The following is a 26,624-nucleotide window of genomic DNA, read 5'->3' on the forward strand; positions in this document are numbered from 1 at the left end:
GCACAACACATAAAGGGTTAGTATCCAAAATCTATAAAGAACTTATCAAATGCAACACCACAAAAAAACAAATAATCCAGTGAAGAAATGGGCAAAAGGCATGAATAGACACTTTTCTGAAGAAGACATCCAGATGGTTCACAGACACATGAAAAAATGCTCAACATCATTCACCATCAGGGGAATACAAATCAAAACCACATGAGATAGCACCTCACACCTGTCCACATGGCTAAATTTAACATGTCAGGCAACAACAGATGTTGGCGAGGATGCAGAGAAAGAGGAACCCTTCTGCACTGCTTGAGGAATGCAAACTGGTGCAGCCACTCTGGAAAATAGTATGGAGGTTCCTCAAAAGATTAAAAGAGAATGACCCTACAACCTAGCAATTGCATGACTGAGTATTTATCCAAAGGATGTAAAAATGCTGATTTGAAGGGGTACATACACCCCCCATGATGATAGCAGCACTATCGACAATAGCCAAAGTTTGGAAAGAGCCCAAATGTCCATCAACTGATGTATGGATAAAGAAAATGTGGTACATATACACAATGGAATACTACTTGGCAATGAGAAGGAATGGGATCTTGCCATTTGCAACAACATGAATGGAACTAGAATGTATTATGCTGAGCGAAATCAGTCAGTCAGAGAAAGACAAATATCATACGATTTCACTCATATGTGGCATTTACGATAAGAAACAGCTGAGCATAAGGGCAGGGAAGCAAAAATAAGATGAAAAACGTAGAGGGAGGAAAACCAGAAGAGCCTCTTAAATACAAAGAACAAACTGAGGGTTGCTGGTGGGGTATTGGGTGGGGGGATGGGATAAATGGGCGGTGGGCAGAAAGGAGGGCACTTGTTGGGATGAGCACTGGGTGTTATATGTAAGTGATGAATCACCAAATTCTATGCCTGAGATCATTATTACACTATGTATCAACTAACTTGGATTTAAATTAAACAAATAAAAATAAAAACAAATAATACAAAAAAGAAATTCAGTCTCTTGCCCTGCCTGCCAAAGAGGTTGTATGTCGATACATCATTGAAAACTGCTTGTCTGTGAAGGGATTTATTAGGAGTTTCTTCCATCCCATTCATTAGCAATGTGTTTATAAAATGATGATTCGTGTACCAAATCGTATAGAAGATAAAGATTTGTATCTCCTTCATAGGGGATATGGAGAACAAAATAAAGCATACCCATAAGCTCTGAATATAAATAATAAAAGGGCACATTTTCTGTAAAGTTTACTTATTTAATTTTGAGAGAGAGAGTACGCGCAGGGGAAGGGCAGAGAGAGCCGGAGAGAGAGAATCCCAAGCAGCCCCCCACTGCCAGCAAGGAGCCTGAGTCAAGGCTTTAACTCATGAACCGTGAGATCGTGACCTGAACTGAAATCAAGAGTTGGATGCTTAACCGCCTGAGCCACCCAGGTGCTCCTAAAAAAGCACATTTAAAGAGTACCTACTGGAGGAAATCTGTATATGTTATCTCATGTAACTGCGACTTCTCCATGCCATTGGAAGATGAGGGGATTGAGATTTTACGAGGTTAGAGAATCTGACATAGGACACGAAGGCAGAACGCTCATGGCCAGGATTTCAGGATTTAAATTGAAGTGTAGTTGACATTAAGCCCAGGTACTTCCCACCATAGTGTACTGCTTCCTGATAGATGGAATTGGCCAGGCAAAGAGATGACATGTGTGTTCATGCAAATCTAGAGGAAAATGAGACGTGGACCTTCAGGTGTGTGAGAGAGAGAGAGAGACAGAGACACAGAGAGAGAGAGAGAGAAAGGCAACACCCTAGGACGGTAGAATGGAGATCATGATTAGGGGTAGTTTTGTCGGCATGGCAAGAGTGTAAAGTGTGGAGGTGAAATGGGAATGGGGCACATAGGGGTTCAGCTTTTCTCCTGGGCAATGAAATATTGGTATATTCCAATTCCTAAGCTATTTTTGTTCCCTTTCAAAGACTCCCTAAGACTTGGGTCTTTGTGCCTACAGATCATTCTTTGTTGACTCCTGAGCTGTGCTGCTTAGGAGAATCACAATTCTCATACCTGTAGGTGTATCTTGTTGGAGAAAATGGATCAGCTTTTAGAAGAGCAACCAGGAACATAAGGTGAAATCCGCTGAGAGCTAAGTCTCCAAACCTTTCCTTGACGTGATAAATTTTCTTTTTAAAATTTTTTTTTTAACGTTTATTTTTGAGACAGAGAGAGAGCATGAATGGGGGAGGGACAGAGAGAGAGGGAGACAGAGAATCGGAAGCAGGCTCCAGGCTCTGAGCCATCAGCCCAGAGCCCGACGCGGGGCTCAAACTCACAGACCGCGAGATCGTGACCTGAGCTCAAGTCGGACGCTTAACGGACTGAGCCACCCAGGCGCCCCGATGTGATAAGTTTTCTTGACATCATAAATCCACACACCTAAAATGCCTACTTGCTCTTTCCCATTAAACTGGAAATCAACCTGTACTTTCTGTAATTCCTTCCCAAATGTGTTCACTGCTCCACATGACCAACATTTCTTGGTCATCCTCCATAGTAACCACCACAAAACTACATGAGCGCCCACTTGGCCTTATGCCTATCAGTCACAAATTCCTAACTAGAAATTTTCTACGGCAACATGTGACCAATAATACAGAAAGCCCTATGCTGACGATGAATTTGGGAATCTTGCTGGAGGGTCCAGTGACCAGCCGCCTTCAAAGGGCATCTGACCCTTGTTTTGCTTTTCGATAGTCATTCAACCAACAAACTGTTCTGAAATCCTCTGAATCTGAAATCTGAAATCCTGGAGATCGTTATTGTCATGTTCGTTTTTCAGACGAAGAAATGGATGACAAGGATAGTATGATCCTATTCTCAAATAACCAGATCAATATGTCTCATGGAGACTTTTGGAATTGCCAAGACGGGCACAGGGGATGTGCGCTGGGAAATGTGATCATCATCTAGCAAACCAGTGAACCTCATGCGCTAAGTTCTTTTTCAAGGAACTGATATAAGATGGAGTTAGATCGGGATCTGATTTTTGTCCTGGCTGCAGCATTTTCTTGGCGTGTGAGCTCAGATACATCACATAGTCCCTTTATTTTTTTTTTAAAGTTTATTTATGTATTTTGAAAATGAGAACAGGGACGGGGCAGAGAGAGTGGAGAGAGAGAGAGAGAGAGAGAATCCCAAGTAGGCTCTGCACTGTCAGCAAGGAGCCGACCAGGGGCTCGAACTCATGAACTGGGAGAGCATAACCTGAACTGAAATGATTGGTTTCTTATCCAACAGAGCCACCCAGGTGCTCCCCGTAGCCCCTTGAAATCACAGTTTCCTCATCTGTAAAATTAGCAAATACAATAGTACCTACTGTTTCATAGCATTGTGAGGATTAAGTGAAATAATGCATATAAAGCGTATTCACGCAGCAATCGGCATATTTATGACAATAAAGACGCACCATGGTCGGTGTCAGCATTGCGATCATTCATTTCAGAGTTCCTAAAACACTCCGTCCTGTATCTTCAGCGATGTGCCCCGTGTCTTGCACACACCCCACACCCCCACCCCCGCTCAGTAAATGCTGATGGAATCAATTAATATGCTCCTTATTAAACTCAGGAACCATCAAGAAATAATAGCTGGTATTTTGCTCTATTCACATCTTGTTCCTACAAATCCGTCCCCACCCCCACCTTCACCCCCCCCCCCAGTCACAGGCACACACGTGGCGTCGTATTTCTTTATGTTGAGCTGGAAGGGGTGTTCATGTCGATAAGAAGCCTTCCTCCCACCCCACTTTGTCTGCCCTGCACTTAGGAACCAAGGTTGAGTTCAAACAGGGGTCAGGGAGATAAAAGCCCGAGGCTTAACCACCCAATTCACTAGTCTGGTGCCTAAAACTTCCGTCATTTATTTATTGCCATTAGAAAGGATCCGCCGGGTCCTGTGTCACGAAGGCTGTGGGCAGAAGGCTCTGCCATTTATTATGTCCCCTTCAGTGGGGAAACAGAGCAGACGGATGCCATTTCCCTGGGACATACTGTCCTGCCCGTGTACCGAGGCCCGAATGGGAAGACAGGGAAGTTTCCTAGCCCTTTATGGGATCTTTTGTTTTTCATCAAGAGGCCAAGCACGGACATTTTGAAATAACTGTCAAAGACAGAACACATGCGGGTCTAGGGGGTGGAAGCCAGCTCAGCCCAGGGCTGAGGCTTCCAGACTGAAAGAGATTTACTGCAGCAGCTACAGACGCTATTTGTTATGGAGGAGAAGATAAACAGGAGGCCGCTTCGGAGCCGGTGGTCATGTGGAAGGTGCTAGAGACATTCCTAGGCAAGAACAGGGCCCGGCCTGGCACCGGTTGGTTGCGGTTGGATTAGGCCCTCTGCGCACACGGTATCAGTGGGAGGGGATACCAGCCAGGCCCCCCCCAAAAGGAGATTGGAACTAAGACAGCAGTCCTGATGTATCCAAACAAAATGCGGAAGGCACCAGCCAAGGGAATCGGGGCAAGAAATGGTCTTCAGTCTTCAGAATCCCTGCTTTGGCTGCTGAGCTCATGGGAGTCTGTGTGGTACCACCTCCCGCCTGCTACAGATCCCCCCCCCCCCCCCCCGCCCCACGCTGTTTCCTCTCCCCTCCTCCACTTTGGCAAAGCAAGCAAGATCATAAACGTCAGATGTGAGCTTGTCGCTGTAATGATCCTGTGGCTATGAATAAAAATGGCCCAGGAACAGATTTATGAATTGAATCGTCTTTCTGGAGGCGGGGGTGGGGGGGGTGGGGGGGGGAGTGGGCTGCCTGGGCCAAGGGCTCATGTAGCCTGGGCATGTGTGCGTGTGTGTGTGTGTGTGCGAGCGCGCGCGCCTGTGCGTGTGTGTGCTGCTCATGTTGAACTTTTAGCAATCGAGAGCCCACAGGGTTAAGCCTAGAAGGCTAGAATGATATTTTCGCCTCCTTTGATGACACACGAAAATAAAGCACGTCTCATTTTGCAGCAGAACATTGAGTCTGCGAAGCCAATGTACATGTGGTTACTATTTGCAGAATTTGGCATTTTCTATGAATAGTATAAAACAGGCATTGGATCAGCTGTCATGTTTTGACAGGGTTGTCCTTTTTTTCCAGAATGCCACTTTCCCTACCCCCTTACACCACCACCCCCCCCCCATATTTGAGCAGCAACCTCACCACTATTTTTTTTAAGTGGACTCAGAAATTTGATGAATAATGAATCATAAGCTGGAATGGGTCAGGGGTTTAAAGCACAAGGAAGCAATCACCCTGAAGAAAGTGGCCCCCCTAAGGGGAGGCAAGTCCCTGTTATGACTATAGGTGAGATTGTCTCCAGACAGGACCTCCCCCAGCCCCAGGAATGGGGACAAGGTCAGGGACCAGATTAGTTAACAGTGTGAAATGGGAGTTTAAAGCTGTTTTGTTTACAACGAGCAGATCAGCCTGACAGCAAAGTACCCCAGCTCTTCTCTCTGTTCAATATATTTGATTCCTTCCAAGCTGTTTGGGCCTCTGTTTTCAGATTCTCTTCAATTCTGCACCTTTCATACGTCCGACACTTGACAGGGATGCAGTTGACAGTGAGAAATAATTTTACCTCTTCACTGTGTCACACATCCATCAGTTTCAGCCCCGGGGTGTAAACGTGGGTGTGACGTTTCACCTTCTCAGGGAGAGATGGAGTTTGCTGTGTTTAACCTGTAAACCGTTATCACACACACACGCACACACACACACACACACACACACACACACACACACACGGGAAGCCCTCTTTTAACCTCTTGAGAATTTGAAGCTTTGGGTTTTATTAACACAAGACCTGCATGTGTTAATTAAACTTTGATTTTCCACAGCTCTCTCTCACTCTCAGGACCACCTTTTTTACTCATCTTTTTCTTTTGTTCAACATGTACCACCCTCCCCTTGGACCCTGGACCAAAAGCCAGAATGAACCCATGTGGGACACCTTTCCTAATCAGCTCTTCAATTTTACATGAGAATGATCTCACCGAGTCCTTTTTGTCTGTACTAGCAAAAACAACTGATCCGGCATTGGAAGGAAAAGAAATAGCTGCTACATCTATTTCGAACAAGCAGTCGTGTTCTGATTAAACAGCTTTATCTTGCGTGTTTAAATGAACAATGTAATTATACTCAAAACTAAAACCAATTGTCAAGATGTCTCTGGCTTGGAATCACTATAGTATCAACCCGGTGATGGGATTTCTCAGAGCAGTAATAAAAATATCAAATAGGTCATGCACTGTATTATCACTTCATTGTTATTTATGTTTGCCTGGACTGGATTCAGGGTCTCGGAAACTCCCCCCTCTCAGGACGATTTTACCTATTCAATCATCTCATTACACCAAGCACCTGTGGAGGAGCTTCTTCTCTTAAAAAAAAAAAAAAGCGAATTCAGGATTAAATTCTTATCATTGTTCATCTTTGATTTCTTTGGCGGTCACCACTTTATTATTCTAACTATTATTAATCAGATCAAAATTCATGTATTTAGCCATTCATTTGTTTTTCATAAAACAGATTGAACGTCTACTATGCGATAAACATTATGCTGCAAATTACCAGGGATAAGGTGACAATTAAGAAAAAAAAATTGTCCTCAAATTCCTCCTGAGAGGAGAGAGAAAATGATGACTATGTAATCGACAAGGAAATATATTTTCTACCTAGGTAATATTTACATATTATAGAGTTAGGTGTTATGTAACCATATATTTGATTTTCTATTTTCAGGGAAAACTGTATTACGTAAAGAATAATCCCAGCATCTACTGATAGAACACTACCAGTCATTGTCGAGGATTGTATTGTTAGTTGTTATAATAATTACCAAAGAGAATTTGAATATGATAAGGTAAGTTTCAGGAGACTTACACATATACTGTCTCATTCAAATTATCCACTATATAATACTTTCTTCCTCATATTTCACAGAAGAGTATATAATGGATGTTCTTCATCCAGGGGCTCGGCCAATGCACAAGTCTGAAATAAGCAGTTCATTCATTCAACGGCTAATACATATTAATTGACAAACATGCGTATTGAGCTAAAATCTTTTTTTTTTTTAATTTTTTTTTTCAACGTTTATTTATTTTTGGGACAGAGAGAGACAGAGCATGAACGGGGGAGGGACAGAGAAAGAGGAAGACACAGAATCGGAAACAGGCTCCAGGCTCTGAGCCATCAGCCCAGAGCCTGACGCGGGGCTCGAACTCACAGACCGCGAGATCGTGACCTGGCTGAAGTCGGACGCTTAACCGACTGCGCCACCCAGGCGCCCCGAGCTAAAATCTTGTGTCATGTAAATAGTAACAAAGAGAACAATTCCTTTCCTTGCACATGCAGAGAATACAGGCTGGTGAGGGAAGATGTACAAATAAGCACATAATTAAATATTGGACAAAATGCTATTGAGGAAAAAGATAGGGTTCTATGAAAGAAAATCAATGAAGCATGTGCTTTAGAATGGAGAACAGAGGATGGCCTCCTTAAGAAACTGGTATATGGGGGCACCTGGGTGACTCAGTCAGTTAAGCATCCGGATTGATTTTGGCTCAGGTCGTGATCTCACCGTTCGTGAGATCGAACCCCGTGTTGTGCTCTAGGCTGGCAGTGTGGAGCCTGCTTGGGATTCTCTCTCTCTTCCTTTCTTTCGGCCCCTCCCCTGCTCACCCATGCTCACTTACACTCTCTCTTTCTCTCAAAATAAATACACAAAACATTAAAAAAAAAAAAAAAAAAAAAAACCAACCTGATGGATTACCTGAGGATTGCAGATAGAGGCAAAGAAGAGCACGTCCAATAGGGGAACAGCATGTGCAGAAGTCCCAAGTAAAAATGAGTAGTAACTGTATTTAAGAAACTGAACAATGCCAACACGCTGGCAGTTTACTAAACAAGGGGAGAATGATACAAAATGATCCTGGATAAGTAGGAAAGGCATATATTGTGGAGGGCCTTGTACACAAAGTTTATTAGTCAGAGCTGGCAAGGATATGCTGCAATAACAAATAAACCCCCAAATCAGTGGTAAAGCAAAGTACGAATATCTGATAATTTATGTATCTCACAGTCTGATATGATGGTGATGGTGGGGGGAAGGTGGTGGACAAAGAACTTCTGTTCCACACATAGTCAGGGGGGCCCGGGGTAGGGAGAAGTGCACAGAGAAGGCACTCGTGCCCTTAACTGTCTTGAGCTTGTAGGCACTTGAGAGACACTTCTCACTCAAACAGATCTCCATCGACACGAACTTGTCCACGAGGCCTCACCAGGATGCAAATTGAATTGTCATTTAGTTGGGTGCTTGGAACAAATGAAGGATTTGGTAAGGTTCTATCTGGTCTCTATTCAGAATTACATGTAAGGGCAGGGGGTTTATACACTTGCTCCTAAAGGCTGTTCAATAGGGTTGTAGCATATCCCAATTCTAATTTTTATGTGCTCATTTTAATAGGAGGGTTAAGAATGGAGCTGGCCTCCATCTGGGCTCTGAGTAAACCAATGAACTAGACATATGTTTTTTTTCCTTTAGGCAAACAACTGAGTCTTATGTCCCATTGTCTTTGTGCAAAATTGAAACTTACAGTTGACTTTGTAAATCCCACAACATAAAGACAAATCTTTATTGAAGCTGACTCCAGAATCTAACAAGAGAACAAAACAGAGGGGAAAAAAACTGTACTAAAACTAATAACCAGGAAACACAACAAACAAACTTTAGAGCTTGAACAGATTTAAAATATATAAGAATAAAACATCCCGCCAAAAAGCAAGGCTAATAGAACAAATGTGAAAAAAAAGAATGGAATAGAATTATAATTTTAAAATGTAGTCTTTAAAACTTTTAATAGCAGATAATAGAGCTAAATAGCAAGCTAGACATTTGTAAAAAATGCATTAGTGATTTTATTAGAAGACAGTTGCCAAGAATTCAGCATAAAAACAAAGAGACGGTAAGTATGAAGATAGGAGAAAATTATATGAAGAAAAGAATGAGAGAACCAAAAGGGAAGGGGGAAGGGGGAAAGGATATTTTGAAAATATAAAGGTTCGCCATTTTACAAAGGACTTGCTTTTTATATTTGAGAGGCATGAAATGAAGCATAATTAGAAATCGCATCAGACTATACACGGAGTAAAATTTCGGGAAAGCACGAGAAAAGGAAAGGAAATCGTAAAGCGATCGTTGAGAATAGGCAAATTACCTACAACTGCATACCCGTGCGTTATTTCAACCCTAAAGTTTTTACAAGGGCGATAATGGACATAAGACAATGCAACGATCATTTCAAAGAGGTTGGAAGTGAATGGTGATGGAAAACAAACAAACTCCGCCTTGCCTGCTATTTCTAAGAAAAGGAGGTGGTGGAATGGGGGAGAACCTCGTGGATCGTGTTTTAAACTCCTCTCAGTGTATTTACTGTATCTCAGATAAGAAATGAAATCGACCCACCCCAACCTGCTTAAAAAAAAGAAAGAAAAAGAAAGAAAGAAAGAAAGAAAGAAAGAAAGAAAGAAAGGGAGAAAGAAAGAGAGAAAGAAAGAGAGAGAAAGAAAGAAAGAAAATTTCAAAGTATGAGTGAAAAATAATGACCAACTTAAAATTCCATTCTCAGTTAACTTATCATTCCAGGATGAGGGCAAAATGAACTCATTTCGTTCAAAGTATAAGTTAGTTTTCCACTTCCAAAAGTTTCTTGAAAGAAAAGAACACTAATATCCAAAAGGGACAGTAATAATTATGACTAATACGAGGAGAGGATGAAAACATTCTGGAGCTATATACTGTCCACAAAATACTAACGATCATCCTATAAATCTTACCATTTCTAATGTCAATGTGATATTAAAATAAGGCTACGTTGGGGCGCCTGGGTGGCTCAGTTGATTGAGCATCCGACTCTTGATTTTGGCTCAAGTCATGATCTCAGTGTTGTGGGATAGAGCCCCATGTCGGGCTCTGCACTGAGTGTGGGGCCTGCTTAAGATTCTCTGTCTCCTCCTGCCCGTCTCCCCGACCCGTGCATGCACTCTCTGTCTCTATCTCTAAAATAAAAAAAATAAATAATAAAAATAAAGTAAGGCTATGGGGCGCCTGGGAGGCTCAGTTGGTTGAGCGTCCGACTTCCGCTCAGGTCATAGTCTCGCGGTGTGTGAGTTCGAGCCCCGCGTCGGGCTTTGTGCTGACGGCTCGGAGCCCGGAGCCTGCTTCGGATTCTGTGTCTCCCTCTCTCTCTCTTCCCCTCCCCTGCTCATGCTCTGTCTCTCTCTCTCTGTCAAAAATAAACATTAACAAAATTTAAAAAAATAAAATAAGGCTGTATATTCTTATTCCTTTTTCTACCTGTGTGTCTCGGAACAGCTGTAGAACCTCTATGTGTGATGGTGTGTGTAGCTGGAAAGTGGAAATGATCCAAATGTCCAAAAGACATGCTCTTTAATATGTGGAGGGATGGGTAAACCTTTAAAGGGATTCTAAAAGACGTTTTTACTATCTTATTATCTACACCGTCACCCATGTCAATTATTGTCTTATTTATCATCATCTAAATAATGAACTTTCTACATCGCCCGTGTTATAGTCTCACTTTTTATACCCTGAGAATGGTAACAGCTCACATCTCTATGGTTTATGCGAAGGTATGTGTATACACAGCTGTATATACCCCATCTATATTTGGGGGTGAATGTTCTGTATTTATTGGTACGGTTATAGAAAAGCAATGACATTAATTAAACATTATTTTGAGGTGTTGTAACAGCCTTCTCATCTCTTCCAGCCCTTGTTCCATCTTTTTGGAAACTCACCGGTATCCTTCTAAGAACTACCTTCCCACAGGCTCAAACTGTACCTAACATTCTACCATGGAAATAACGAACTCCACCACCGCTATATATATTCCTGGCTCCCACCATCACTGTCTCCCTCTCTTCACCAAGAAAGCTTTTGAAAAAATGACTCGTTAGCCATTAACATCTGTAGCTGAAATTTCCCTTTTCTCTACATCCCTACTGAACACAGGTGTGTTTTTTGTTGGTTTGCTCGTTTGTTTGTTTCAACCACCAGCCCTCTGAAATGACTTTAGCAAGCTCGGGGGTTACATCCTCACTTCCAGATGCGATAAGCTTGTTTTACCGTCTTACGCACTCATCATCATAGAGCCCTCCAGTCTTCTTGAAGTTCCTAGCGTGGGTTTGGAGCTACCACACTGTTGTGGCCATCCACCGGTTCCACTGGCCATTTCTTTTCCGTCATTACTGCCATCTCCTCTTTCAGACTCTCTCCCTGTCCTGCCCCACCTCCCCTCTATGTTAGAAAATGGATACATTTTTTAAGATAGTTCATATTCTCCGGTGCACATTCAGCATGACCTGGGATTAAGCCAAAGGGAAGAGAGGGAGGATCCCAAGCAGGGTCCAGTCAGTGGGCTGACCCCGATGCGGGGCTCAGACTCATGAAACTGTGAGATCATGACCTGAGCCCAAATCAAGAGTCTGACGCTCGAATCGACTGAGCCACCTAGGTGCCCTGTCATCTGGATAATTTATATAGAGCTGCCAGAGAGCCAGCCACAGTGACAATTGGTCAGCATGTGTGCATGCTTTCAACTGGTAAACATATAATAGGGAATAGGAGTATACCACTGGGACAAAAATGTTCCAAAGGAAACAGTTGATTATTTTTGAAGTGGAAATATAGATACCTTGAAGGAGTATCCCTGGATACTTATGTAAAATCCATTCCCACTTTCCTTCTTACTGACAGAATCCCTGTTTTTTTGTTTGTTTGTTTGTTTTTGTTGGTGGGGGAAGCGATGTAATAAGGTAAAAAAAAAAGTGCATCTCTAGGGATGTTAAACCACTATGGTGATCACAGGAAACACATTCCTGGTCATTTCTGCATATTTCTGGAAAAATGGCGCTTCCCTGATATAGGAACCCCTCCTTTCCCTTGTTTTTAACTGCTTTCTGCTGCCTGGATGATAGTTGTGATGACTGGAATTGCAGCTGCCTTCATGTGCCTGATTGCAGTGGGGAAGCTGAACTCATTTCTGTGTATGAGCTCTGGACTGCTTAGCTTCGGACTTATTGTGATATAGGGAGAACACAAAGGTCTATCTTGTCTAACCTCTGGTCGTTTGAATCATCTGTTGTATACAGCCAAAGCCTAACCAGTGCAGTTTTGAATAAGATGAGTCAGAAGGTCGGGGGGGGGGGGAGGGGCTAAAAACAAACAAACACAAAGATTAGAGATTTCCAGGCTTTGGCTTGGGTTCCAAATCCTCCAGCTATGAGCTTGAGGCCCAGGGCAAGATATGAACGCTTCTGAACCTCAGTCTTCTTATCTGGGCATTGGGGCTTACAATACAGAACTCACCCCCTTGAGGCTGCTATGAGGACGACCTGAGTTATAAATAGCTTCTGTGGATGGGAAGTAAAATTATAATCAAGTCTTAATAAGAGCAAATTTTGAAAGTCCTCTCCAAAGTAACGTACATCCAGAAGATTCCATTTAAAGGTGTCGTCAGACTATTTCTAACCGAGTCCATTTGTTTTATGCACTGACAGCAATTTCATTGTAGCGGAAAACATATTTCATGGTGTGCTGGCTGGTTGCAGTAGCACTTAGATGCACAGGCACTAATTTCAGGTCAGCGAGAAAGATCCAAAGCACCCTGACAAGACCCAAACTGACCCCTTTTAACTCTTGAGTGAAATGTTATTTTACACACTCAGGAAATCACTGAAAATGAAACTAAATCTCAAAGAGGAATAAAAATGCCAGGGAAAGGAAAACTCTCTTTGGGGGAGCCCTCTGAGCTTCTAGGTTTTGTTATTGTTTTTTGTTGTTGTTGTTGTTGTTGTTGTTGTTGTTTGTTTGTTTTCCTTTTATTTCTTATTTTTTATTTTTTTTAAATTTTTTTTTTTCAACGTTTATTTATTTTTGGGACAGAGAGAGACAGAGCATGAACGGGGGAGGGGCAGAGAGAGAGGGAGACACAGAATCGGAAACAGGCTCCAGGCTCTGAGCCATCAGCCCAGAGCCTGACGCGGGGCTCGAACTCCCGGACCGCGAGATCGTGACCTGGCTGAAGTCGGACGCTTAACCGACTGCGCCACCCAGGCGCCCCTGTTTGTTTTCCTTTTAAATAAGAATGCAGAGTATCACGTGTGTTTTCCATTTCCCTATAACCTTCATATTTTTCCGTATTGTAACACATATCCTAGTGTGTGCCTTTCTTGCTACTTTCTTTCCCCTTGCGGGCTTGTGAGAACACGCACAAGATCAGAATATGCTTTCCAAGATCAGGTGTACCTTTGGCACAAGGTAAACGTGATGGGATATGTGTTGGGACAGGAGCCGGGAGAATGGGGACTCCTTTTGGTTCCAAGGAAGAGACGCTTATCTGAGTGACTTCAGGAGAGGGGGAAGAGATGGGTGGCTTCCGTGTGGTGGCCAGAAACTGAAAAGGGAGAGCAGACCAAGAGGAATAGGCCTCCAGGAGCTGACTTTCTTGGGTCCCACATTCTCGCCATTGTCTCCCTCCACTTAAAGGCATCCATCTACTTTCCCGATCACCTAATGTCCTCTGCAATAGTACAAAAAATACCAAATCCAGAGATTTGTGACCCTGACTCTGAACCTTTACGGTGGGATGGTTACTCTGACTGTCGATCTCATGATTTAAAGTTCACTAAATGTTTTTATTCCCATGTTTTCATTCCTCAGTGTATGGCTTCTCTAGCTCTTAATTGGAATTCAACTCAGTTCGATTCTAAATTACTACCTGATCTGTAAATATTCAAAATCGTTGTGGAAATTAATCTTCAAGAAAAAAAAAACCAAGTCATAACTCTTGGGCAAGATGTCTCTATATGACCCTCAACTAAAATCAAGGCCACGTTTCTCATTCTTATTCATTTGACAAGGAAGCCTCGTTTCGTCTGCAATATTGTTTCATTCACCGACACCGCCATCAACCAGTGTTTTGGATTTCACTCAAGTTATGGTCAAAGGACCACATTGCTTAAGGATTGTGGATTTTGTGAACTCAAACAATTGAACAGAGCCTCCACATTCCCCTTTGATTCAGTTGCCATATGTCACTGCTTCCTGTCTGTCCTGGAACACTGCACCTTTCTCTGAACCACTCGTGTCCTGCCTTTCTTTTCCTGACTTGGGAAGTATGACTTCCGACAGGCTCTCTGAGGAATTAGCTGCCATTCTCTTGTTGATGTCTGTTTGCTTATCAACCTCACAGGGAGGTTTTTGTTAAATAGTCAGGAGGAAACGCTGATCCATATAGCACATGTGTCCATTCTTCGGTGGCGGTGGTCAGTGAAGCTTCAAAAGATGTTCAAAATATTAGTGATGGTCGGGTTGTTTAAGGTTGCCAAAGAGTTGAAACGGCAGGAACCATTGCGCATAATAGAAAACACACACGCACGCACCAATTAGATGATTATGAGGACGCAAGAACTCACTTTTAACACTGACGTGGATACCGTTAAGTCTTCATCTACGTAGAAAAGTGTAGAGGAAGAGAAACCTGGAATATGCATTTTGGTTGCAAAGTGATATTAGTGTTTTTCAGTCCCCTACTTCCTTTCACATGTTGAAAAGCAGCCTCGATATCCAACATAGGAACATGAATGCATGTCCTCATATCTTTAAGACTGCAGAGGCAAGCTAATAGTATGACAGATATAATATGTATAATGCACTGTATAAATGTATACAAGTGCCTGGGTGTCTCAGTTGGTTAAGTGTCTTACTTTGGATTAGGTCATGATCTTGTGATTCACAAGTTTGAGGCCCCGCATCAGGTTCAGTGCTGACGGTGCAGAGCCTTCTTGGGTTTCTCTCTCTCTCTCTCTCTCTCTCTCTCTCTCTCTCTCTCTTTGCTCTTCCCCCACTCTCATTCCCTCTCTGTCTTACAATGAATAAATAAACTTAAAAAAAATGTAAGGGCCTCTGGGAGGCTCAGTCAGTTAAGCATCAGACTCTTGGTTTATGGCTCAGGTCATGATCTCCCAGTTTCGTGAGTTCAAGCCCTGTGTCGAACTCTGTGCTGACAGCTCAGAGCCTGCTTGGCATTCTCTGTCTCCCTCGCTCTCCGCCCCTCCTCCACTCACACTGTCTCTGTCTGTCTCAAAATAAATAAATAAACTTAAAAAAAGGTATATAAGGGGGCGCCTGGGTGGCTTGGTCGGTTAAGCGTCCGACTTCGGCTCAGGTCATGATCTCACGGTCCATGAGTTTGAGCCCCGCGTCGGGCTCTGTGCTGACAGCTCAGAGCCTGGAGCCTGTTTCAGATTCTGTGTCTCCCTCTCTCTCTGCCCCTCCCCTGTTCATGCTCTGTCTCTCTCTGTCTCAAAAATAAATAAATGTTAAAAAAAATTTAAAAAAAAGGGATATAAGATTTTATTTTAATATTATAAGCACTATGCCCTGCAGTTATAGGTAACCCCCAACTATATATGCATTCTACAAAAACTGCTATTGAGCAATGATAGGAATGATATGAATGTCAAAGCTACAACTGTGTCTTTGAAAATCCACATTTGGGGAAATAATTAACTTGGACATGGAGTGGTGACAAAGAACAATGAAACATTAATGAATGGGAACATAAAGGCTTATTTACAAATAAGAATCTCTGTACCCAGTAACTCTGCTTCTGTAATTTTCAACAAAGGATACAATTCAAAAGAAGGAGATTGCTTTCTTCATAAATATTCTCTTGCAGTATTATTGTCAAGAATAAAAGTCTGAGAACAGCCTAAACGTCCAACAGCGGGATCAATTAGGTAAAAATGAGGGCAACTTAACGGAGTCTTAGCCTCCCTGGAAATGGAAAATTGTGAAAAGTAAAGAACAGTGAAACACACATAAGATACGGGATCTCTTTCCTTTTTGGAACTATTTACAATTTCGACGTGATTCTGTACAAGGACTGCAGAAGAAGTGAAAAACTGGAAAACAGTAAATGTGTTCTCGCAGTGAAGTTTGATGCTTATGTTATATATAAACATAAATGCGTACTCGCATTTTAGTGTAAAATTAAAAGCTTGACATGAGGGGAATCGATGGACTCAGTTCCAGGAGGCCAGCACCTGAGAACCAGGAGTCAAAACTACACCTTCAGTGTTGAGAACTAGGGAACAAAACTACACGTTCAAGGCCACTCCAAATGGCCCTGGCAGAGGGGGCCCTCAGGTGGAAGTCATTCATTTGCCTCTGCGCTCAATCATGTTTTCCTTCAATCCCAAGACCATGATTTGGCTTTTGGGTTCCACCTTCCTTGTCCTTGCTATGTCAATTCTTCCCTGTGATGATCCCTATTATCTCTTTTATGTTCCCACCTCCAGGCTGTAGTCCCTTCCTGGCGAAGTCACTGATTTGGGTACAAGTGGCCACTGCAGCCTCACACTGGCCAAACCCAGGGGGGCTGTCAGTACTAATTGTTATCTCTGTTGATTCTCTAGTCTGGTTTCCACCATATCTCTTACAAGGGCTTTCTTTGCCCTGTACAAGGAGAGGCATGTGCTTTCAAGAGTGTGATTTTTCAGTTTTTCAGTTAGACAGAGTGAGTTCCCTTTTTTGGTTCTTCACTTATAGACACGTGGGCTCAAGTAAGTTCCTTCCACCCTGAAACCCTTGTGTCCTCCCACAAAATGATGTAATAATGCCCGTCTTCAGCTATGCTGTTCTGAGACTTAATCACAATGCCTGGAACATAGAAGGGGTTCTGTTGATAGCATTATTATCAAAATACTACAAGCTAGTGGTGGGGCTACAAGTACTGGGGGGGGATGGAAGAGAATTGTCAAATAGGAAAGTGACCATTGAAGACCAGGAGCTGAATGGAGACAGTGGATGGGGTCAAAGGTGGGCAAAACTTCTCAAACATCCATGGTAGGAAAGGGGTAGGTTTGCCATTGAAGCAAAACACAACGCAACACAACAACAACAACAACGAAACAAATAACTAACTAATTAACAAACTAAATACATCAACTGTTGGGATTGTGAGGGGATAGTAATGAATTTCATTTTAAGCCACCCATTCCTTTTTTTTGCCCTCCTCTGCTCTTACCAGGACAGGTGTTTGTCTTTCCCCGAAGTACCAATCTCTTGATGCAAGCTTCTGATCTCAGGTCTTCCTTCAAATCTCCCTTCTATCCCTTTTCCCTCTGGGTCTCCTGTTCAGCTGACAGGTCCATGCCTGCCTTCATTCATGCACAAGGTCCTGGTAGTGAGGACAGCTCCCTTGGTTCTTCAGTGATGGCTTCCATGGTTTCTTTTCCACTGGAAGACTTCCAGATTGCCTTTTTCTAACCCCAAGTTCTACCACATGTTCATTACCCAATCATACCTGAGCTTCCTGCGTCTCATTTCTACTGTCATGACTAGTCTAAAAATGTACTCTCTCAAAGTTCTACCCAGTGACTTCCTTTTCTCCAGATTCATGTCTGTTGTTAATCTGTATCCTCCTTGGCATCCCTCTTTGATGTGAACATGTTTAATACAACAATCTCCTTAACAATTTTCCTTCATGGGGCGCCCGGGTGGCTCCGTCGGTTGAGTGTCCGAGTTCAGCTCAAGTCACGATCTCGCCATTCACAAGTCCGAGCCCCGCGTCAGGATCTGTGCTGACAGCTCAGAGCCTGGAACCTGCTTCAGTTTCTGTGTCTCCTTCTCTCTCTGTCCCTCCCCACTCGTGTTCTGTCTCTCTCTCTCTCTCTCAAAATTAAATAAACTTTGAAAAAAAAATTTCCTTCAAGGTTAATTCTATGTTAATTCTATGTTAGTATTTTCGCCTCCAGTCTCAGTTAAACATTTCCTCCCAATGGTCATATGGTTAAGATGTGCTAAAGCTGAAAGCATCTTATTTGTTCTTTCTTTGACCTAGACACTCGGGCTTCTCTAAAACTGCATTTTCCCATCTATAAATTTGGGTTCATTATCATAGATATAGTTGTGAGGATTAACTAAAATAATGTCCACCACGGGACTTTACGCAGAGAAACGGTTTAAAATTATTTGTGTTGCTATTATGACAATTTTACCTGTTTGGGGGAGCTAATACATTGATTATGATTTTTTTTTTCTCTTAGGCAATATTTGTCATGTCTGAAAGATACCACTGTGGAAGGATTAATTATCTAAAAGTCTCTGATTTTCCTTTACTTACTTGCTTTTCCTGTCATCCAGCTCCTTAGACACGTCAGGAAGACTAAAGCTGGTCCATCTTTATGCCAAATGAAGCCAAGTGACATGCTTATTGATTATTTTTTGTCCCTGTGGAATCTCAAAGAGTACCCCGGGGAAAAAGAGTCAGATGAGCCCTTATCCATGTTAGAATCAGTAGCTGGTTGGTTCCAAAAGAGCTTGACTAACTTTGTTCCTGACCTCCTCACCACCAAATGAGCGACACCAGCTCTGGCTCTCAGTATCGTTTAGAAGATGGAAAGGTTAGGGTTGAGTGTGCTGGAGGCAGTAGGGATAATATCTGGATTTTGCTCAACATGGCTCTCAATGAGGGTGAGGAGAGATGAGTGGGAGACCCATTGGTTTCGCCTCTTTGAAGGCTACATCTCATTGTAATAAAAATATTTTTAAAAGTCGCCTGATCTAGATAGATAGAAGGGGTGTCCCCCAGTTGGTAGATTCGGCACACATACTCAAAGATCTCATTCACCTTCAAATGCCTTCACATGATCAGTTTATTAAGACAACTTGCCAGAACTTTTCTTCTCAAAAGGTGAGAGGTTTATCAAATCACAGACGCTTTTCTACAATGACGATCTAGCATATTTTCTCCTTAAATGCCCCGCTGTCTTTGCTAACCCAGGATCTTTTTCTCCTCCTCCTTCTAGGTGAGTTGACTCTATGAAGATTGCCAGGATTTGTTGGATCCTCCAGGCTTAAAAGCCTCACAGGCACCATCAACAACTGCTTTTCCTTCCTCTTCATCCCAAACCATATCCGTCACCAAGTCCTCTCGATTTGGTCATTGAGATTCTCTCACATAACTTCAGTTTCTTTTGTCTCTAACTTAATTCGGACTCTTTCTTATCATGAGATGCCTGGAGACTAATGAAAGCTTCCTAACTTTCTTCCTTCTCCAATCTATCCTGTAGGAGTAATTGATCAAAGAGAGTGCTTTTCATCATCTTTGCCCTTTTGAAGACTCCACATCACAATGAATACCAGATTGACATCCAGAATCTTCAGCCAGTGGTTCCAGACTAACCAGTGGTTACAAACTCCTACCTCCCACTACCGTGATGCGTAAATTTTGTCTTCTGTTTAAACCCACACTTAGACCTGCTTTATGCCTTTGCATACTCTATACTACACTAAAAATGCCGGCCCCTTTCCTCTCCGCCTTTTAACTGCTACTCCTTCTTGAGCACTGAATTCAAATTTTACCTTTTCTGTGCATTTTCTCGAATCGCTTAGCCAGATTGTTGTCTTCGTATAATTTTTGAGCATTTATTCTCTCTACGGTTAGCAGATTTGCAAACACGTCAGTCTCATTCTCCATATAATCTTTTATTTAAAGTAGACTTCATGCGCGGCACGGAGTCCAGTGTGAGGCCTGGACCCACAACCCTGAGACCAGGACCTGAGCTGAGATCAAGAGTCAGACGCTCAACTGACTGAGCCACCCAGGGGCCTCCTTCATCTAACCTTTAACTTCCTTGAGGGTAAGACCCATCTCTCATACCCTGTGGAACGCAGGGTGTCCTGTGGGTCTGCATGATATTAGAGCTGTTCTACTTGTTGGGTGGGTAATGTAAGTAGATATTTAGACTCCAAAGGGTGACTTGAGAACATTAGGGTAGACCGATAACTCCTCACATTAGAAAGAACCAATTTTGGAGCCTAAAGAACCAACTATCCCCTAGTCAGGGTAGCAGAAAACAGTATAGGTGGCAAACAATCTGAACAACCACACAGCACCCTACTGTTTATCCAAGAGATCAGAACTGAGGCGTTCATATGAGCCGGTGAGGGCCCATGAATCGAACGCATCCCGGGAAAATTCATCCCATGCCTCTTATAAAAACCTGGATATGTCAGAGCCTCCACCTATAAATAGAGAGTGCATGTAAATGACAGACTGCACAGCAGTTCTCACCAAATTGTCGAGGGGTATTTTTTGTACACTAAACTCATACTATATTTTATACTTTTGTAACCCAAAATTGTATTCCTCATGCAAAATGGTTCAGCCATTGTGAAAAAGATTTTGGCACTTCCTCAAAAAGTTAAACATAGAATTACCATATGGGCCAGCAATTCTACTCGTAGGTATATACCCGCAAGAATTGAAAATGGGTATTCAAACAAATTTATGTGCGCTCATCTCCATAACGGCACTATTCACAGGAGCTAAAAGGTAGGGACAACTTCAGTGTCCATCCCTGGATGAATGGACAAACCAGCCGTGGTGGACACCTATGATGGCATATCATTTAGCCATACGAATAAATGACGCACTGATAAACGATCGTACGCTACAATGTGGATGGAACTCTAACGATGCCAAATGAAAGAAATCAGACACAAGAGGTCGCATAGCATCTGATTCTGTTTCTACGAAATATCATGAATAGATAAATCCGTTGAGACAGAAAGCAGATTGGTAGTTGCCACAGTTTGAACGGAGAAGAATGACGAGTACCTGCTTGGTGGAGGACACCAGGTGTCTTTTGGGGGCAACATATCCAACATAGTCGTCTCTTTTCTAGTATGAATTTCCAGCATTGCACTCTGGGAGAAAAAGCCAATCGATAACAACAGTTTCCCAGCCACCAAAGCTTTTGTAACCTGGGAAGTAAGTCGTAATGGAAGCAATTGGATGATGACAAGACTATCGGATGACAAGACAGACTAGACTACGAGGGTACCGTTGTCATGTGAGAAATCCGTGCTCGCTTGGTTTCTGCTCCTAGTTTCGTGGATAGCTTCTGACCCTGGGCATGTCATTGGCTGTTCTGTAGTTTCTAGAAAGAGGAGATGGAACGAGATGGTCTTTAAGATTTCTCCCGGGCCAAAAAAGATCGGGAGTTTGTAAAGACAATGGCCGAGACAACGCGTATCATGGAAAGCAAATACCCGAGAATGTAAGAGTGGCCATATCCCTGAGAAGTGTTTCAAAGAAAAGTTCGGGGGACAGCAGCAGTCCCCTAGCTTAGAAGGCTGGATTGAAGGATTGCTATTGTCAAGTGTCTGCCCAGAACTTTACAGTATCTTTATTATTGAGTATCATGAAAAAGTAAATTGCCTGTAAACAATTAAATATGTTCTCAAGTTACAGCTGGGTCATTCAGAGGTGATGTCTTATTGAGTCATCTAAAGGCACATTCTTCTCCATAAAGGAGAAGAGACCCAGACACATAAAAATTCTAGCTAACCGTAGTAAAGTCATCAGCGACCAACAAAACTCACACTGTATTTTATCACCGCGACCGTTCCATCTCACTGCATTTACATTGAAATCTCCAGTTGTGGATCTTGTCCTGCTATCTACCCCGCAAGTTTCCACACGATCAACTCAAGTTGGGATGAGTAAGATTTAAGTGTGAAAGCATGGATAGGATTAGTCTTTCCGACTAATTGTATATTACCAACCTCAGACCTACCCATTATTTAATTCTCGGTATAAATCACACGAAACAAACTGCCCCCCTAACCAATAATTACACTACTGTCTCAGATAGACATTTTCTCCACCTCCCCAGGGTAGATGCTTTATTTGTAAGGAGAGGGCAAATGTCTGACAAGACCCCATGGCTTTGCTGTCCCGTGGTTGTTACACAATCTTGCGTCCTCCATTACCGCGTTACAGAGCAGGGGGCCTGGATTTTCTTCTTTCACAAACAAATATTCTTTTGAAAGGTGCTCTCCTTCTTGCATTTCATCTGGTATGTAAATTACCAAACTGCCAAGCTGCTTGTCTGAGAGGGTTTTATAACCCTTCATTGTTTATGCTTGTCACTGATGAGTTTCTCCTTTGTTGCTCAGCACATTATTTATTTGGAAGAAAAAAAAATCTCCACCTCTAGTTGAAGCACCCCTGCCTTCTCTCTTCAGCTGGAGGAAAGGAGAGGGGAATGGGGAGCGGAATGGAAGGTAGGAAGCAGACTGAGTGATTTTCTCCCCTAGGAAGCCACTTCCTATCAGAAGGACATCCAGTGGCCATCACTTGAATGATCAAAAAGGGGGAAATAGCAGCTGAGTTTGGAGAAGATGAGCTTCCACAGCTTTTAGCTCAGAGAGCCCATGGTCACCTGCGACCACGTTCACGATCAGCCCCCCTCCGTCAAAGACCCCCTCCCCCCACATTCACGCGTTACACAAACAGGCGGAGAGAAGTTCCTAAGCAAACTGCCACAGCCATTTCTTCTAGCTCCTTGGGTACCGTGGCTGCAGGGACACCTTCCAGAAAAGCAAGCAAAGATTTTTGTCCCTTTTCACACCTTCTTCAGCAAATTTCTGTGGCAGAATATTTGGGAATGGGAACAAGTACAAATGCAAAAAAAAAAAAAAGTGTTTATGAATAATGGAACATTTCAAATCCATCTGGTTCCTGAGACATTTTTTACTTTCTCACTACAGCCAATTATATAGCATGCTTGAGTGAGAACTGGTTCTATCCTGAGGCTCATTCTGCTCTCAAATTTCTACATTGATAGTTGCTACCAACCTCTGAGGTTAGTAGCCATATGGTAGTCCAATATGGCGCTTTATACTCTACTTGTTATACAGTAGGTGATATTCTGGTGAACATAAATCCACATTGTAGTGGGCGCCATCAAAGGGGGACCCGGGGTGGGGAAGCTAGAGGGCCTTCCCAGATTTTGGCAGTGTACAATGATTTCCCTTTTTAGTTTAAGAATGCTGGGGAATTATTTCCATAGTTCTTCCTTTTGTTGCCTATGTTTACCCAATGTATCTTTGAATATATAACAAAAGCCCATGAGAAAAATAGGGAGAAAAAAAAAAAAAAAAACGCTTCGGTTTTGGGAAAAAGCATTTTCTTCACGCCGTGCTTCAAAGAGCTTGCTGTTTTAAAAAGTTTTTTGGGGACAGAACATATCAATTTGTAAATGTATATGCTTTTCAATTGATATTTACGTCTATTACGGTAGAGATAATACAATATTGAACCTCCACATGTATCAGTATATCTCTGCCAAGGGTAAGACTTCTTTACAACAATAAACAACATCATCACTCTAAAAGTTTATATCAGGGATTCCTTATTACCATTAAATAGCCATTCAGTTTACAGAGTAGCAAGGACTTTGTATTTACCCACTAAATAGGCAGTTTTCCCGGTATATAAGGCCTTTCTGGATGGTTCACTGGAGACTACCCATTTTTACAGATGAAGAAATGAAAAATATAAATTTATATTTAAGTTGACTGGAAATATACATTCATTTCCCAAACTTGGATGCCCATCAAGGATCCCAGCCCCAAACTTTCGCCTCTACTGCTTTGTCTCATTCCTTAATTTCTGAGTTCCTAAGGCTCAGCCTGAAACCTGGAGAAGCAGAACCAGTGTGGAGAGGGCCAAAGTTTAAACACTATTTGACTGGCTTTATGTATGTAGACCTGGAATCTTGGGAGAGGTACGAATACACGTTTAATGCCTATGATGCATCCATATGTATACTATATGCGGGCAAAAATTAGTATCTCCAAGGGAGGAAACTGTAAGTTTTGCTGTCCTTCGCTGAACATGGCCCTTTCTGATTTGTTTCCTCCTGTCGCCACTAAATTATAAATTCCATATTTTGAAAGTTATTGCACGCTTCCCCAGTGGCCAACACTCTACAGTATGTCTCAAAGAACTACATAAATACCCGCTCAATGAAAGACTATAGAGAAAATCAATTATTAGTATGGTAAACTTTACTTCCATTAAAATTTTGGCTAACATTTGTCTAAAATTTCATTCCAAACGGCCTATCGTGGATTATATAATACTCAGAATAGCTCCCCAAGCTAAGATAAGCAAGTGGTAAAAATGTTATAAAGTGTCTAATAGTGTATCCCAAGCCCCAGATGGCTTATCTTTCTCTTTTGGATTTTCTGCATGTCTGTACTCTCTGACCTTGACACAGCTCTCGATTTGCTTTAGTTAATTCTGTGGTCTACCATGGCGAGTCCGACAGCAGGACCTCAGTGACTTTAAACGGTTACAGGCTTTCATTTTAAGTGGCACACGATTATCGACCCTCAGCTCTATGACTCCTTGAACTGCCTTGTAATTCACACGTGTGAAAGTCTTTATGTCGTCTGTTACCGGTAGGTTTCATTTCTTATCTATTGATGGGGTACCAGATCCTTCCGCAGTTGAGATTTTTTTCTTTTTTGAAAGGATTTATGCCCTTCCTCCCACTTCCGAAATTGGGAGTCCAAGATTCATGGAGGTTGACCGGACCCAAGTGACTTCGGTGGGGCGTGTCGAGCCGGACCTCACACCGGCTTCCCTGGCTTGTTACCTTAGCAATTCCCCTCTCCGGTAATTTCCACCCTTGCTCAACCCTGAAAATCACTGAGTGCTTGTTGAACAAAACAGACTCCTCAGCTTCTCGTCTGGAGTAGATTTGTCATCGTAGGAGGAAGGCAGTTGTGTTCTTTAATTCTTAAAGAGGAGTTGGATCTTGAAAAGAATGATTTGACTGAACCAAGTGAATTCCTTCTTCACTGCGATCTTGTATGTATAAAAGGCCTGGTGTAGATCCCCATATAAGACTTTTCAGTAAAGGCAGGTAATTACCATGAGGTGCTTCAGCTTTTAGTGGCGGGCGAAAGGAGCCACCCCGGGGAAGAGGAAACCGCTTCCCACTTTCTTCCGACCTTTTAAGACAAGCCTGTACAGGCACCGAAAGGAAAGCTCTTGTTGCTTGCATGGGAATTACTATTTCTCTGCATGTCTGAACTCCAGCACGGTCCCTCAATGAGCTGGTCTCCCAGGTTTAATTCATGTAACACTCAATCACTCCAATACTAGCAAAATGTGTTAAGATTTTCCTGCTTGGTATTTGTGGAAATTGGTGGGAGAGAAAAAAAAAAAAAAAAAGAGGAACAAATAGCTCTGGGCAAAACCAGGCATCTGAGAACAGATGGTGTGCAAGTTTCTACCACTGAGCGTGGCTGACAAACCGTAACAGTGACCTGTTCTGATCACAACTGCAGGGAGTTTAGTGAGTGAGAATTCCCAGCAAAGCCAAAAAGTTCCCCGGTGACCTTGACTTCACTTTGCAGTAGGGCCCCCAAACACACCTTTACTGGTAGCGTAATGGAATGACAACAATAAGAAAAAAGTCTTTTTGATAAAAAAAAAAAAAAAAAAAAAAAAGACTGCAGGAAATATGTGGCCCTATTGTGCCGTGCAGAGGAGCACAAATTGACATTATCCGAAAGGGTCTGGGGCACCTAGAGAGTGTTCGAGTATTTGCCTGGTCTCTAAATGAATTTTCACAAATTTGGAAAAGGGGGAAGCCATTAGAGCCTATGGATTCAGCTTTCCTCCTTTGCCGACCGTTGCTCTTTCTCTCCAACGAAAAGTAGAAAAGAAGTCAGAAAACGGGGAAAGAAACCTTGTAGCCTGGCCGGATAGCTCTTATTTCTCGGACGCAATTATTTTTCCAGTACCCTAATTTGGAAGCCTCAAGGTCATCGATTACCCGTAACGTCCATTCTATTTCCAGTTTTCCCTTCACTCGGACGTATCTTTCTGTAACCATCTCTCAAATTTGTGCTTTTCTGTCTTCCCCTTTGCCATTCACACTCTTAATTCATATCCACATCTTTGCAAACCTGGAATACTGTGACGGCTTCCCATCTGGTCTTTTTGTCTTATATCTAAATCACCCTGTAGCTTTGAGAACACTTTACGAAAGTCCTCTTCCTTGGCCCCACGTAGGACCTAAGAGACACTGTCACCGCTACGTTTCCCTCAGATAACTAATTATTATCTTAATTTCTCCAATCTAGCATATAGCCTACCTGTTTCTGCCATATGAATTCCCATATATTTTCATCTCGCCGAGGACATTCGTGGCTCACTGTCGTTATACTTCGCTGCCTGATTTCAAAAACTGTCATAGATGGCAGTCTGGCCGGTATGGCCACAGTCATTTATTTATTTAACACATAATTATTCAGTCCACCACGTGAAAGGCACACTACTCAGGGCTGAGAAGCCAGCAATGGGCAAAACAATGTCCCTGCCCCTACGGAGCTTATGTCCCAGTGGGGGGAGATAGACAATAAGTAAGTGAAATACATACAGTGTATCCTATTATAATAAACGTAGTAGTGGTGAAGAGAGCACGGAAGACGAATAGAGAAATCCAAGCATCGGTGGGGAGTTGCAATGTTTGGGGGGAGGGTAAGAGAGTTGAAGTGTCATGGAACGAAAGAAAGAGAGTAAGGCATTTGGGGAAGGAAATGCATGCTGAGAAAACATGCAGCACTTGGCCCTGATGCAGAAGCAGGTCACCTGTTTTTGGTATATGGCAA

Source organism: Puma concolor, chromosome B3, assembly GCF_028749965.1.
Source record: "Puma concolor isolate L17-30 chromosome B3, mPumCon1.1.hap2, whole genome shotgun sequence".
Lineage (NCBI taxonomy): Eukaryota > Metazoa > Chordata > Mammalia > Carnivora > Felidae > Puma > Puma concolor.